The sequence below is a fragment of the Pteronotus mesoamericanus genome, unplaced genomic scaffold (genome assembly GCF_021234165.1).
Source record: "Pteronotus mesoamericanus isolate MK-2021 breed Mesoamerican mustached bat unplaced genomic scaffold, CSHL_Meso_final contig_42, whole genome shotgun sequence".
In the NCBI taxonomy this organism is placed as follows: domain Eukaryota; kingdom Metazoa; phylum Chordata; class Mammalia; order Chiroptera; family Mormoopidae; genus Pteronotus; species Pteronotus mesoamericanus.
In genome coordinates this window covers 14332152-14345229 of record NW_026555157.1, presented here as the reverse complement: position 1 = coordinate 14345229, position 13078 = coordinate 14332152, and the positions used below count along the sequence as shown (strand labels likewise).

Here is a 13078-nt window from a genome sequence, read left to right as displayed (position 1 = left end):
CCGAAGGATAGGAGGCTGAAGCATTTATTCACTAGCTCCTGTTCTCCATTGGACAGGAAGGAAGGAAGGGAGGAAGGAAATATGATGGCTTATTACATTATTTCTTAAAGGATTTAAGGTTTCTTCCAACAAATGAATATAAAAAAAATTCTTAGTAAAGAAAGACTGGGAAACCATTGCCAAAATATTAATCACACTTATTTCTAGGTAACTGGGTTTGAGGTAGTTTTTTTTATTTACTTCTTGTTTGCCTTCCAATTTTTCAACAACCAATATGTATTATATTACACTTTAAAATAAAATAATGGAATAGATAAATGGAACAGAATAGAAAGTCAAGAAATAGATTCACATGTACATCCAGTGAGAACAGTTTGTGTGACATCAATGTAAATTGACAGCCAAGGAGAATGGACCAGAATGAGTATGTCTGAACAATGACAACTTCACTATACTAGTCAGTGGGGATGGTAGACGCCATTGAGTGAGCATGTGTACTGTGTGGCTGTCACATTCGAAATGACTGAGCCAGTAGAGCAACGAATCTGCATCAAATTTAGCGTTAAGCTTGAACACTACTCTGTGGAAATTATTCAGACCATACAGAAAGCTTTCAGGGACAATGCAATGAGTACGGTGCAAATAAAAGTGTGGCACAAATCCTTCAAAGATGGTCAAGAATCTGTTGAAATGATCCATATTCTGGAAGGCCTGAAGCAAGCAGAACACTTGAGAATGTTGAACAAGTCCAGGCTGCAATCAACAAAGAATCAGCAACTGACAGGGCGAGAACTAGAAGCTGATCTGGGGATTCCAAAAACTACTGTGTCTAAGATTTTGATGCAGGATCTTGGTATGAAACCGTTAGGTAGGACAGATAGCAAACAAAGGCAGGGAGGAGGAGGGAAACATGTCCCACTCACTGACTCAGCAGTTCTTGAAATTCTATATTTCTTCCCCATGATCTGGGAAAGAAAGCCTTTGAAACTGTGCTTTATCCCAAGGCCTGAAAGGCCTGAAAGGGCCTGCAGAGCCTGAAGGAAGATGCCCATCAATACCTTTGAGTATCCATGCCCCAGTCCTGGAAAACTAGCACCACTTTTACTTCTACCTGTCAATCAATATAAAACTTCTTCCCCCTCCCCCATCCCGCCAACTATATAAGTCCTTAGAACAAAGGACTTGGGGACTTGGTGCTCTTGGCTCTCTGGCTGCCTGGGATCAAGCCACCTGTCCTCTGGCCACATGAGCTTGTCATCCTGACCTTTGGTCACCCTTAACTTCATCACCCTTACCTTGCTTCACCCTGAACCTGCTTCATCCCGAACCTACTCCTTTCAATTCCCTCAACTCCCATCTTAACTAGGCCTGTTCCCTTCCGTGGGAATGAATCACCAATAAACCATGCTTACACACTAATAGGCTTGCTGATCTCTGATTCTTTACTACATTGGTGAGAAGAAGCGAGTTCCTGGGAGTTTCTCCTGTAACAAAACATGTTGTGGCAAAATTCATTCCACAGCTTCTGCTACCAGAGCAGAAGGAACATCGTGCTGCAGCTGCTAATGAGTTGATTCAAACTTCTACCAATGAACCAGATTTCCTCAAGAAGGTCATAACCGGAGATGAGTCATGGGTCTATGGCTCTGATTCAGAAACGAAGGCCTGGTTGTCCCAATGGAAGTGACCTGGTTCTCCTCAACAGAAGAAAGCGCAGCAAAGTCACAACAAGATCAAGAACATGTTAACTGTGTTTTTTGATTGGGAAGGGGTTATCCATCACAAGTACACCCCTCCAGGCCAGCCAATTAGTAAAGAGTGTTACCTCAATGTTCTTCATTGGTTGAGAGATGCAATACGTCGAAAATGGCTGCAGCTCCAGGAAACTGGTGCTTGGCAGGTTCATCATGACAATGTATCTCCTCATGCATCACATCGGGCACAGTTTTTTTGAGAAACATCAAATCACCCAGGTGACTCAGACCCCCTAATGCCCAGATTTGTCACCCTGCAACTTCTGGATTTTCCCAAAACTAAAGTTACTTTTGAAAGGGAAGAGATTTCAGACAGTCAATGACATTCAGGAATATACAGCGGGCAGCTGATAGCATTTGGGAGAACTGCGTGAGGTCCCAAGGTGCCCACTTTGAAGGGGACTGCGGTGTCATTGTCCTATGTACAATGTTTCGTGTACCCTTTGTCTTCTTCAATAATGTCTCTGTTTTTCAGATTACATGGCTGGATACATTCTGACAAAGGTGCAAAGAAAATTCAATAGGGAAAAGATAGAGTTTTCAGCAAAATTTTAGAATAATTGAACATGTGAAAAAAAAATTTTTTAAAACCCACCTCTGTCCGTACTTAGCAATCTATACAAAGATTAACTCAAAATTGATCTTAGACCTAGATATAAAATCTAAAACTATAAAACTTCTAAAATTCATATGAGAAAAATCTTTTGTAACCTTGAGTTAGGTAAAAATTTCTTAAATACACCATAAACACAATCTATTAAAAAATTGATAAATTGGTTTTAAAATTAAGAACTTGTGCTTTTTTTTCTTTTTTAAAATTGTTCGAATACACTTGTCTCCATTTTCTTTTTTTATTAAAATCCTCATCCAAGATAATGTTTATTGATTTGAGAGAAAGGGAAGGGGAGGGGAGAGGAGGGGGGGAGAGAGAGAGAGAAAGAAACATCTATGTGAGAGAGAAACATCAACTGGTTGCTTTCTGTATGCGCCCTAAATGGGAATTGAACCTGCCACACTTTGGTGCACAGGAAAATGCTCCAACTAACTGAACCACCCAGCCAGGACAAGGACTTCTGCTTTTTTTAAAAACACTATTAAAAGATTGAAAAGACAAGCCATATACTGGGAAAGAATATTTGCAAATCACATATCAGATAAGGACTTATATCTAGAATATATAAGACATCAAAAAAATTAAAAACTACTCAATTTTCTTAAATGGGCAAGATATTTGAGGCCATGGATGGGTTGGTGGTTACAGCATTGTCTCAATACACCAAGGCTGCAGGTTCAATCTCTGGTCAGGGCACATACAAGAAGCAACCAAAGAATGAATGCCTAAATAGGTGGACCAACAAATCTCTCTCTCTCTCTCTGCCACTGCCCCCCCCACCCCTGTCTCTGTCTCTCTGAGAAAAGCTGATAAAATAAAAAATACAGATTTGAACAAAATTAATCAAAAAATATATATACTGATGTCAAATAAGCACCTGAAAATATATTCAATATTTTAGACATTTGGAAAGTAGAAAATTGAAACCACAATGAGATACTACTACATAACCATTGGAAAAGATTGCCCATACCACATGTTGTAAGGATGTGGAACAACTAGAATTCTCATAAACTGCTGGTGATATATAAAATAACCACTTCAGAAAACACTTTAACACTTTCTTAAAAAGTTCAACACACAGCCCTGGCTGGTGTTGCTCAGTGGATCAAGTGCCAGCTTGCGAACCAAAGTGTACCTGCTTTGATTCTTAGTCAGGGCCCATGTCTGGGTTGAGGGCCAGGTCCCCAGTAGGGGATGCACAAGAGGCAACCACACATTGATGTTTCTCTCCCTCTCTTTCTCCCTCCTTTCCCCTCTGTCTAAAAATAAATAAATAACATCTTTTTTTAAAAGACAAAAATTAAAATCTTTAAAGAAATAAAAAGTTCAACATACACTTACCCTCTGGCCCAGCAGCCATTCCAGCTCTAAATCAATGTAAGCATATATCCCATGAAGATTAATGGTATGTATAAACAGCTTAATCTGTAATAGCCAAGAACTGGAAACAACTCAAATGTTCATCAATAGGTGAGCGCATAAGCAGGTTGTGGCACATCCATAGAATAAAATACTGCTCAGCAATAATTGACCTGAATGAACCTCAAAATAATTGAGCAGAGTTAAAAGTTAGATAAAAACATTTATTCTGTGTGATTCCATGTCAACAAACTTCTAGAAAATGCAAATTAATCTATAAAGGTAGAAAGTAGACCAGCAATCACCTGATGCAGGTTTGGAGAGTTTTGGGAAGGAGAAAGAGAAAGGGCTTACTAAGGAATGTGAGTGTACACATGTGTCAAAATTCATCAAACTGGTAAATTTTCTATCATGTGTATTTAACTACAAATAAAAAGAAAAAATTATCAAGTTGCTTTAAACATGTGCAGTTTATTATATGTCAATTACACCTTGATAAAGCTGTTTTAAAATGGTGTTTTCAAATAAAATAAGGATATAAAAACATCATTATGCAAAAAAATATTTTTTCCAACAAATACTATTTTTTCAGAATAGATTTCTATAAGGAAATTTACTAGATCAAATAATATTAGTTTTAATGTTCTTGAGACACAAACTACTTTCAAGAAAGATTGAACAGTTTTACTTTTCTTAATTCAAAGACATATTTATTTCATCTTATTTTTTATTTTATTGTTTATGCTATTACAGTTGTCCCAGTGTTTCCCTCTTTGTCCCCTTCCACCCAACCCACCCCCTGGGGCAATCCCCCACAGCTGTCCCTGTCCCTGGGCCCTTTATGTTTGTTCTTTGTCCAATCCCTTCACCTTCTTTCAGCCAGTCCCCACCTGCCCCTCCCCTCCTGCAGCTGTCAGTCTGTTCCTTGTTTCTATCACATCTCACTCTCCCCAAACTCTGAGAATTTTTTAAAAAATACTTGCAAATTTCAGCATTAAATAGCCTTCCATTTTCATTTACATTTGTGTTACTAGGGATGCCATATTTTAAACAAAATCTTGACAAACTAGAGAGGTGCAATGAAGACATTTAGGGCTCTAGGCTGTGGGGACTCAGGTGTTGAGAGAAACAGGGGTGGACACCAACAGAACAGTCGCCTGAGGAAACCCCTGAGACCAACCAGAGACGCAGAGAAAGGCCTGAGTGCTCTCCTCTAGGAACTGCAGTGACCTCATTCAGGAGGGGGACCGCCACTGTAGGGTGCTCCGGGGCAAGAAAAAGACAAAGTTCCATGTGGAAGGAGCTCTTACAAAAGGGAGATTGCAGCTCAGGATGAGAAAAGACCTTTATTGTAGTGGGGGGAGCGAGGACAGGAGCGAGAACAGCGTCAACAGTGACAGTTTCAGCAGGAGGAAGCAGGCTGCCTTCTCGCTTTGGCAGGCAGTCAGCAGGAGGAGCCCCGAAGGCCCCAGCAGCCTCCCTGCAGAGGGAGTTCCTGCTCAGGCAGGGATTTGGACGAGATAGCCTTGGATCAGATGATCTTTTTTTCTTTCCAGTTTTATTGAGGCATCATTGTCATGCATCATTGTATGGGTCTCAGGTGTACAACATAAAGTTTTCACTTACACATATTGTGAAGGGATTCCCACAGTAAGTTTAATTAACATCCATCATCTCATATAAAGACAATAAAAAAAGAAATGAAAAGATAGATAGATAGATAGATAGACGATAGATAATAATGTTTTTTCTCCTTGTAATGAGAACTGAGGATTTACTCTAACAGTTTTCATATATATTGTATATAAGTGGTAACTATAGTTATCATGTGCACCTTACATTCCTAGTACTTATTTATCAGATGATTTTTAAAAGTCTTGTGATTTGTTTCTCTCATTCCCTGTCCTTAACATGTTTTGGTTTGTTTTTTTTTTTCTATTTGACCATGCACTTCCTGGAAATGGTGACTTGTCATTATCTTTCTATGTTGTACAAAGTGAGGGGTGAGAAATAAAGCCACTTGTTTAGTTTATAAGAACATAATGAGCAGCCTTTAAACACAGGTGGTAGATGTATTTCAGAGATGAGAAAAGAGATTCCTGGGAAAGTACCTGGTTGGCTCCTTAATCATGTTAAAATGGTTCATGACCAGTACAATATCATTATAACCCCTTAATTAATGGCTAACCAGTGCCCATCCCAAATGGAAAAATCTAAATAAATAGACAATCGTTATTATAAAGTTGTCATTTGTTTGCATTTATCCCTCCACCAAAACACTTGAAGGCAATTTAAACAATTGCAATGAAAACAGGAGCTGTGAAGAAAGATCTGTGTGCACCAAACACTGAGGAGGGAGTAAAAAGAGCAGAGACAAGAAGAGTTTGTAACAATGTCTTCATTAAAGTTTGAATACCAGCTAGATGGGTGTTTGAGGTCATGCTAAAAGGTTTTGATTTAATTCTGTAAGTAACAAGGAGCCTGCCAAGGTCTTCTAGCTAAAGAACGACACAATGTTTTGTTTTGTTTTGTTTTGTTTTGTTTTGTTTTTAACAACTTATATCCTAGCCAGTGATGTGTAAATTTTTGTTCACTATTGGTTTTCCTTGCTGGAATAGGAGTTCCTGTACAACGGGGTTTTTATCTGCATTGCTCGTGCATTGCTCATGCAGTGCTCACCGTAGTCTCCTCAGCACAGAGCAGGCAGTCAAAACATCTTTGTTGAATGAATGAGGGAGTCCTAGCAAATAGTAATCAAGGGAGCGACTCAGGGATCATGAGCCAAGGCAAGGTCTGATGACACTCTGGAGTTTAAGCCACTCTAGAGCTGCTGGGCACACGTGCATGTGTGAATTGGGGCAAAAAGCGTGGGTAAGAAAGAAGGGTTTCTTAGTTCACTATTGTTTTTTATTTGTTCGCTTAAGTTTTATTGGCTACAATTGACAAATAACATTCTATTCGTTTTGGGTGTCCGACATAATGATTCAATATTTGTATATATTGTGAAATGATCACCATAATGTCTTTCATCACTATGTATAGTTAAAAATTTTTCCTGTGATAAGAACTTGTAAGATCTATTCTCTTAACAACTTTCAAATATAAAGTATGTCATTATTAATTATAGTCATCATGCTGTACAGGAAGTTTATACCTTTTGACAGCCTCCACCCATTCCACGTCACCCCACCCCGATCCCCTGCCTTTGGCAACCACCGATCTGACCTCTTTACCTATGATCTTTTTTAAAAAAAGATTCCATGTATAAATGAGATTAGGTATTTGTCTTTCTCTATCTGACTCATTTCACTTAGCATAATGCCCTCAAAGTTCATCCATGCTGTTGCAAATGGCAAGACTTCATTCATTTTTGTGGTTGAATAATATTCCTTTGTGTATATATACCACACCTTTTTATCCATCCATCCATTGATGAACACTTTGGCTATTGTAAACAATTCTGCAGTGAACGTGGATGTGCACATATGTTTTCAAGTTAGTGTTTTATTTCCTTTAGGTAAATACCCAGAAGTATTGCCGGATCATATGGTAGTTCTATTTTTAACTTTTTGAGGACCCTCCATACTGTATCTATAGTGGTTGCCCCAATATGCATGCCCTCCAAGTGTGCACAGGGGTTCCCATTCACTATTGCTTTTTCCTCACATCTTCATATGTGCAGATGGGGAAGAACTGTGCTCAGCCAATTTATATGATTACTGGCTCCAAATTATAGCAGGAATTAGCCAAGACAGAATTAAATAATCCAAGGTTAGAATAGGATGTTAAAAAATTCCAAAGACAGAGAAAATCAGAATTTATAATTCCTCTCTTCAAATGGGTTTAAAATTTCCCATTGTGCAAGGGTAAATCCTCTAAATGGTATTTTGAGCACTCTTTCTCTTTTTGTGTCCCATGGAAGTAAACAATTAGTCATCTTCTTGCATGTATACTTTTAAACAAATTTTACTAAGTCATAAAAATTACCTAACATTTAATCTAACTTCTGAGAGTTTTGATAAGAAATGATGCAGTTGTCTCTTTTCTGTTAGAAAGTAATGGTAATGATTTTGTCCTTGGCCAAACACCTAGGCTGCTCTGTGTCCATAACCCGTACAAATGTCAGCTCAAGTCTGCCCCCTGGAGTAGAGAAACCAGAGTGTCTTGACTGTTACTGTGAACTGTATTAAGATCATAATTCTGACACAGGGCTTTTCCAGAGGACCGCTACTTTCCATATATATATATGCTTCTGCATTATTTGAAAGTGTGTCAGATATTGATTTTGTAAGGTAAAAAATTTCCATTTTTTAAGGGGAAAATATTAACTACAAATACAATTTTTCACTCTAAGCTATATATATTGAGTTACTACTATATGATATGCACTTACTAAGTTCTGGGAATGCAAAGATTATTAAGATGTGGTTCCTGTTACTAAGAGTTCATAGTCTAGATGGAAAGAAAGACATGTAAGGAAATCATTACATGATAAAACCTACATGAGTTATTCTATAGCACAAAAGGGAATATGAAAGGACCAAGGAACTTTTATTTGTAGAGAGAAGGAAAGAAGGAAGGATGGAAGAAAGGAAGGACAGAATGAGTTATAACAAACTTTAAAATGCTGTAACTAGTATTAGGCAGTTAACCCCAAATGATAGCAGGAAATATTTAAATTCCAATACTTTCTTAAGCTCAGGAGAACTTAAAAAGTAAAATTCAAGTAATGCAAAAGAAGGTCTGAGAGTTAGGATATATAGATCAGTGCTGTCCAATAGAAATATAATATGAGACATAGATGTAATATTTTCTAGCAGCCACATTAAAAACAGGGTGGGGGACAAGAGAAATTAATTTTAATCTATTTTATTTCATTAAATATATCCAAAATATTATCATTTTGTTGGAATCAAGGCAAGATATAAAGGGCCTAAAATGGGGTAATGGCAATGAAAATGGAGAGAGTCTCGTAGATCTAAGTGATATTTGGAAGCAAAATAGGCAGAAGTTGATGATTATTTGGATGGAGGATCATAAGAGTACAAGATAGCTTCAAACTTGACCAGATTCTTGCTTACCAACTGGTAAATCTTAATACCATTCACTGAGATAGGGAATATAGGAGGCAGGCAAATTGGGGGCAGACAGAGCAAGAAGTAATAGTTAACTTTTAAAAGAGAGTGTGAGATGCCTTTGAAGCCTGCAACTAGTTCTATGTCCAAGGGCCAGTTGTGTATGTGACTGTAGTGCTTGGGACAGAGGTCTGCACCACAGGAATAGATTTGAGGATTATCAACACACACATTGCTGACATGGTATGAATGTCTGAGATTGGCCAGGGAGATTAAAGGAAGTAAGGAAGTGTCAGAGTCTAGAGGAAAACCATTATCCAAAAGATAATGATCATGTCCAGGCCAAAATGGAGATAGATATGCTTTGCTTCCTCACACAATCAAAAAATGGACGGCAAACAATTTAAAAACAAAAAACATCCAGAACTTCCAGAAAATTGAACTGTGTGGAAGTCCAACAACCAAGGAGTTAAAGAAGAAACATTTATCCAGACTGGTGGAAGGAGCAGCGACAGGCAGCCTGGGTGGAGAGGTCCCACAGCAAGGCAGCGGCTGGCAGACCGAGTGGTCCCACATTCGCAAGCGGATAAACTAGGAGGAACAACTGGGGAGCGAGACAGGCCTCACATCCAGAGTTCCAGTGCAGGGAAATAAAGCCTCCAAACCTCTGGCTGTAAAAACCTGTGGGAGTTGTGGGGATTTTGGTGGTGGGAAAAACTGCCAGCCTCACAGGAGAGTCCATTGGAGGGACCCACAGGGTCCTAGAATGTACACAAGCCCACCCACCCTGGAATCAGTACCAGAAGGTCCCAATTTGCTTGTGGGTAGCAGGCAAAGTGACTGAAAGTGGGGTGAGAGGGGAGCAAATGGCATTGTTCCCTCTCTGACCCCTTTCCCAAATACAGTCCCACAATACAGCAAAGTGGGTTGTCCCATTGTGGTGAATACCTTAGGCCCTTCCTCTTACAATGTAATAGGTGTGCCGAGACAAAGAAGTATGGCCCACGTGAAAGAACAGATCAAAACTCCAGAAAAAGAACTAAGTGATGAGGAGATAGCCAACCTACCACATGCAAAGTTCAAAACACTGGTAATCAGGATGCCATAGAAATGATTGAGTATGGACACAAAATAGAAGAAGTGAAGGCAATGCAAAGTGAAATAAAAAGAAATATACAGGGAACCAACAGTGAAGGGAAGGAAACTGGGACTCAAATCAATGATTGGGAACAAAAGGAAGAAATAAACATTCGACTGGAACAGAAAGAAGAAACAAACATTCAAAAAAATGAGGAAAGGCTTAGGGATCTCTGGAACAACTTTAAACGTCCAAACATCCAAATCATAAGGGTGCCAGAAGGAAAAAATGGAGAGCAAGAAATTGAAAACTTATTCAAAAAAAATAATGAAGGATAACTTCCCCAATCTGGCCAAGGAAATAGACTTCCAGGAAGCCCAGGTAGCTCAGAGAGTCCCAAAGAAGTTGGACCCAAGGAGGAACATACCAAGACACATCAAAATTAAATCACCCAAGATTAAAGATAAGGAGAGAGTCTTTAAAGCAGCAACAGAAAAGGAGACAGTTACCTACAAAGGAGTTCTCATAAGACTATCAGCTGATTTCTCAAAAGAAATGTTACAGGCAAGAAGAGCTGGAAAAAGGTATTTAAAGTCATGAAAGGCAAGGACCTACATCCAAGATTATTCTATCCAGCAAAGCTATCATTTAGCATGAAAGGGCAGATAAAGTGCTTTCCAGATAAGATCAAGTTAAAGGAGTTCATCATCACCAAGACTTTATTGCATGAAATGTTAAAGGGACTTACCTAAGAAAAAGAAGATCAAAACTCTGAGTAGTAAAATGACAACAAAACTCATAAATATCAGCCATTGAACCTAAAAACAAAAACAAACTAAGCAAACAACTAGAACAGGAACAGAATCACAGAAATAGAGATCACATGGAGGGTTATCAGGGGGAGGGAGTATTGGGAGCGGGGAGGATGGGGTAAATAGTACAAGGAATAAGAAGCATAATTGTTAAGTACAAAATAGACAGGGGGAGGTTAACAATAGTATAGGAGATGGAGAAGCCAGAGAACTTTTATGTATGACCCATGGACATGAACTAAGGAGGGGAAAAGCTGGAGGGAGAGGGATGCAGGGTGGAGGGGTAGAGAGGGAAGAAAAAAATGGGACAACTGTAATAGCCTAATCAATAAAATATACTTAGAAAAACTAAAAGAGATAGGGGTCACACACCAAAAACCAGCTAGGAGTGATTAGAGAGTACAAGACCCAGAAGAATATAGGTCATGACAGCCAAAGAGGGGAAGGTTGTTGAGCCATGTCAGATACAGCCCAAACATCAAGCAAAGGAAGTAAAGTGATGTTTCCCTAGAATTCATTGGACAGTAAAGGAGGTCATGGGTGGCTTTGATGAGAACAGTTTGTATAGAGCATAAGAAGAGGAGTCACATTGTTGCAGACTGAAAGTCGAGAACATAACTCTTCAAGAAGTTGTCTGTGAAAGAAAAGATAGTTAAGGTAGTAACCATTGGACACCAAGAATGGTACCTATTGGTATAAAGGAAAGTTTTTGAGAAAGAAGAGGCTTGAGCATGTTTGAAGGTTATTGGAAAGAAACCATTAATTATCCACTAGATTATTTTATTGATTTGATAAGATATTAACAATATATTAACTGAAAGGAGCTCATGTCTGAAAAATAGTTTTTTAATGTGTTTGTGTGTGTATATACAGAGATAATATTCTGGAAAGACATATACCAAAGTATTAACCATATTTATTTCTGGGTAGGTATAATGAAAGGATTTTAATTTTTCTTCTTTTCTTTATCTGCAGTGTTTATTAGGAGAAGTATTGTTTGTGATATAAAGAAGGTAATAAGCTGCAGTCTTCATTTTCAGAAAGTCTTGCCTCCTCCGTGCACTATGGTCCTGAAAATATGGTGGAAATGGATTTCCTTCCAGTTTGATGAAATATATTATAAAATTCCTAATCCTGATTTTTCCAGATCCTGCTGTTGTTGAGTCCAGGGAGGAGAAGAACCTTCACAGGTGTTCCGGCGGGAGTAGGAGGTGGCTACGTCTCAGCCAGCCAGCCGCTGGGCTGAGGGCACTCCATCCAGTTGTCCCCTCTTCCCATGGAAGGGCCACCTCTCCCAGCCCTTTCCATAGGGGTCAGAGCTGAGGAGCAGACCATCCCCAAATCTGAATCTTGGTTGGCAAGACCGAAAGTGCCTGGAGGAAAGCTGGGGAAACAACTGTTTACCCCACAACTGTAGCGTAATGCCCTCCCATCCTCCCCCCAGTGGTGGAAAATAACAGGCCAACATCACCGTCTAAAAGCTTTCCTTTCCCTGGGTCAAAATGCATAAAACTATATATAAAGGCCACAAAATGGATGAAGGTATAAGCAGTACAAAAATTGAAAGAATTCAGGTCAAAGATCATCCTTATTTTACTTTTCCTTCACTGTTTTCTTCTTCTTTCCGTCTCCTTTTCCTTGTTTCTACTGTCTCTGTCAAAGTTATTTTGTAGCTTACCTAATCATTCAGTTACACTATTAGTTATAAGTAGTAGTTTTGGGAGACGTTCTTCTTTACTATATGGAGACTAGATGCCCTTGAGCATTTGAAGATCCAAGACAGAGACAAAGAATAAATCAGGGGAGTATTAGAGAGTGCTAGAGTCTTTTCCTCCAGGCTGCGGCGGGGGCGGGGGGGGTGGGCTGGGGGATAGTAATAGAATATGGTCTCAATGGACTAATTAACTTGATTGTATAATTATTTCCTGAAGTATACATATATCAAATCATTGTGTTGTACAATTTAAATATGTACGATTTTATTTGTTGATTATACCTTAATAAAGCTGAAACCAGAAAAACACTGTATGAGCACTTGAGCAGCACATTCCTAAAACTGGAACAACACAGAGAAGATTCGCATGACCACTACACAAGAATGACAGGCAAATTCATGAGGTGTTCCCAATTTTAAAAATAAGTCATGGGATGGAATAGACAACATGGTGACCATAGTTAATAATACTGTACGGTATATTTGAACATTGCTAAGAAAGTAGATTGTAAAAGTTCTCATCATAAGAACAAAAATAGTAACTGTGTGGTGATGGATGTTAACTGGCCTCGTTGGGGAGATCATTTCACAATATATAGAAATCTCAAGTCATTATGTTGCACACCTGAAACTAATATAATGTTAAATAGCAATTCTATTTCAATAAAAA

General features: G+C 38.8%; 1 non-coding gene across 1 annotated transcript; it reads left to right on the top strand.

Annotated features, from left to right (window-relative positions):
• The first annotated feature begins 12725 nt into the window (after nucleotides 1-12725).
• On the top strand, nucleotides 12726-12827 carry LOC129073740 (U6 spliceosomal RNA). The gene has a single exon (XR_008529457.1). It is a non-coding gene; the product is annotated as a U6 spliceosomal RNA (small nuclear RNA).
• The last annotated feature ends 251 nt before the right edge of the window (nucleotides 12828-13078 follow it).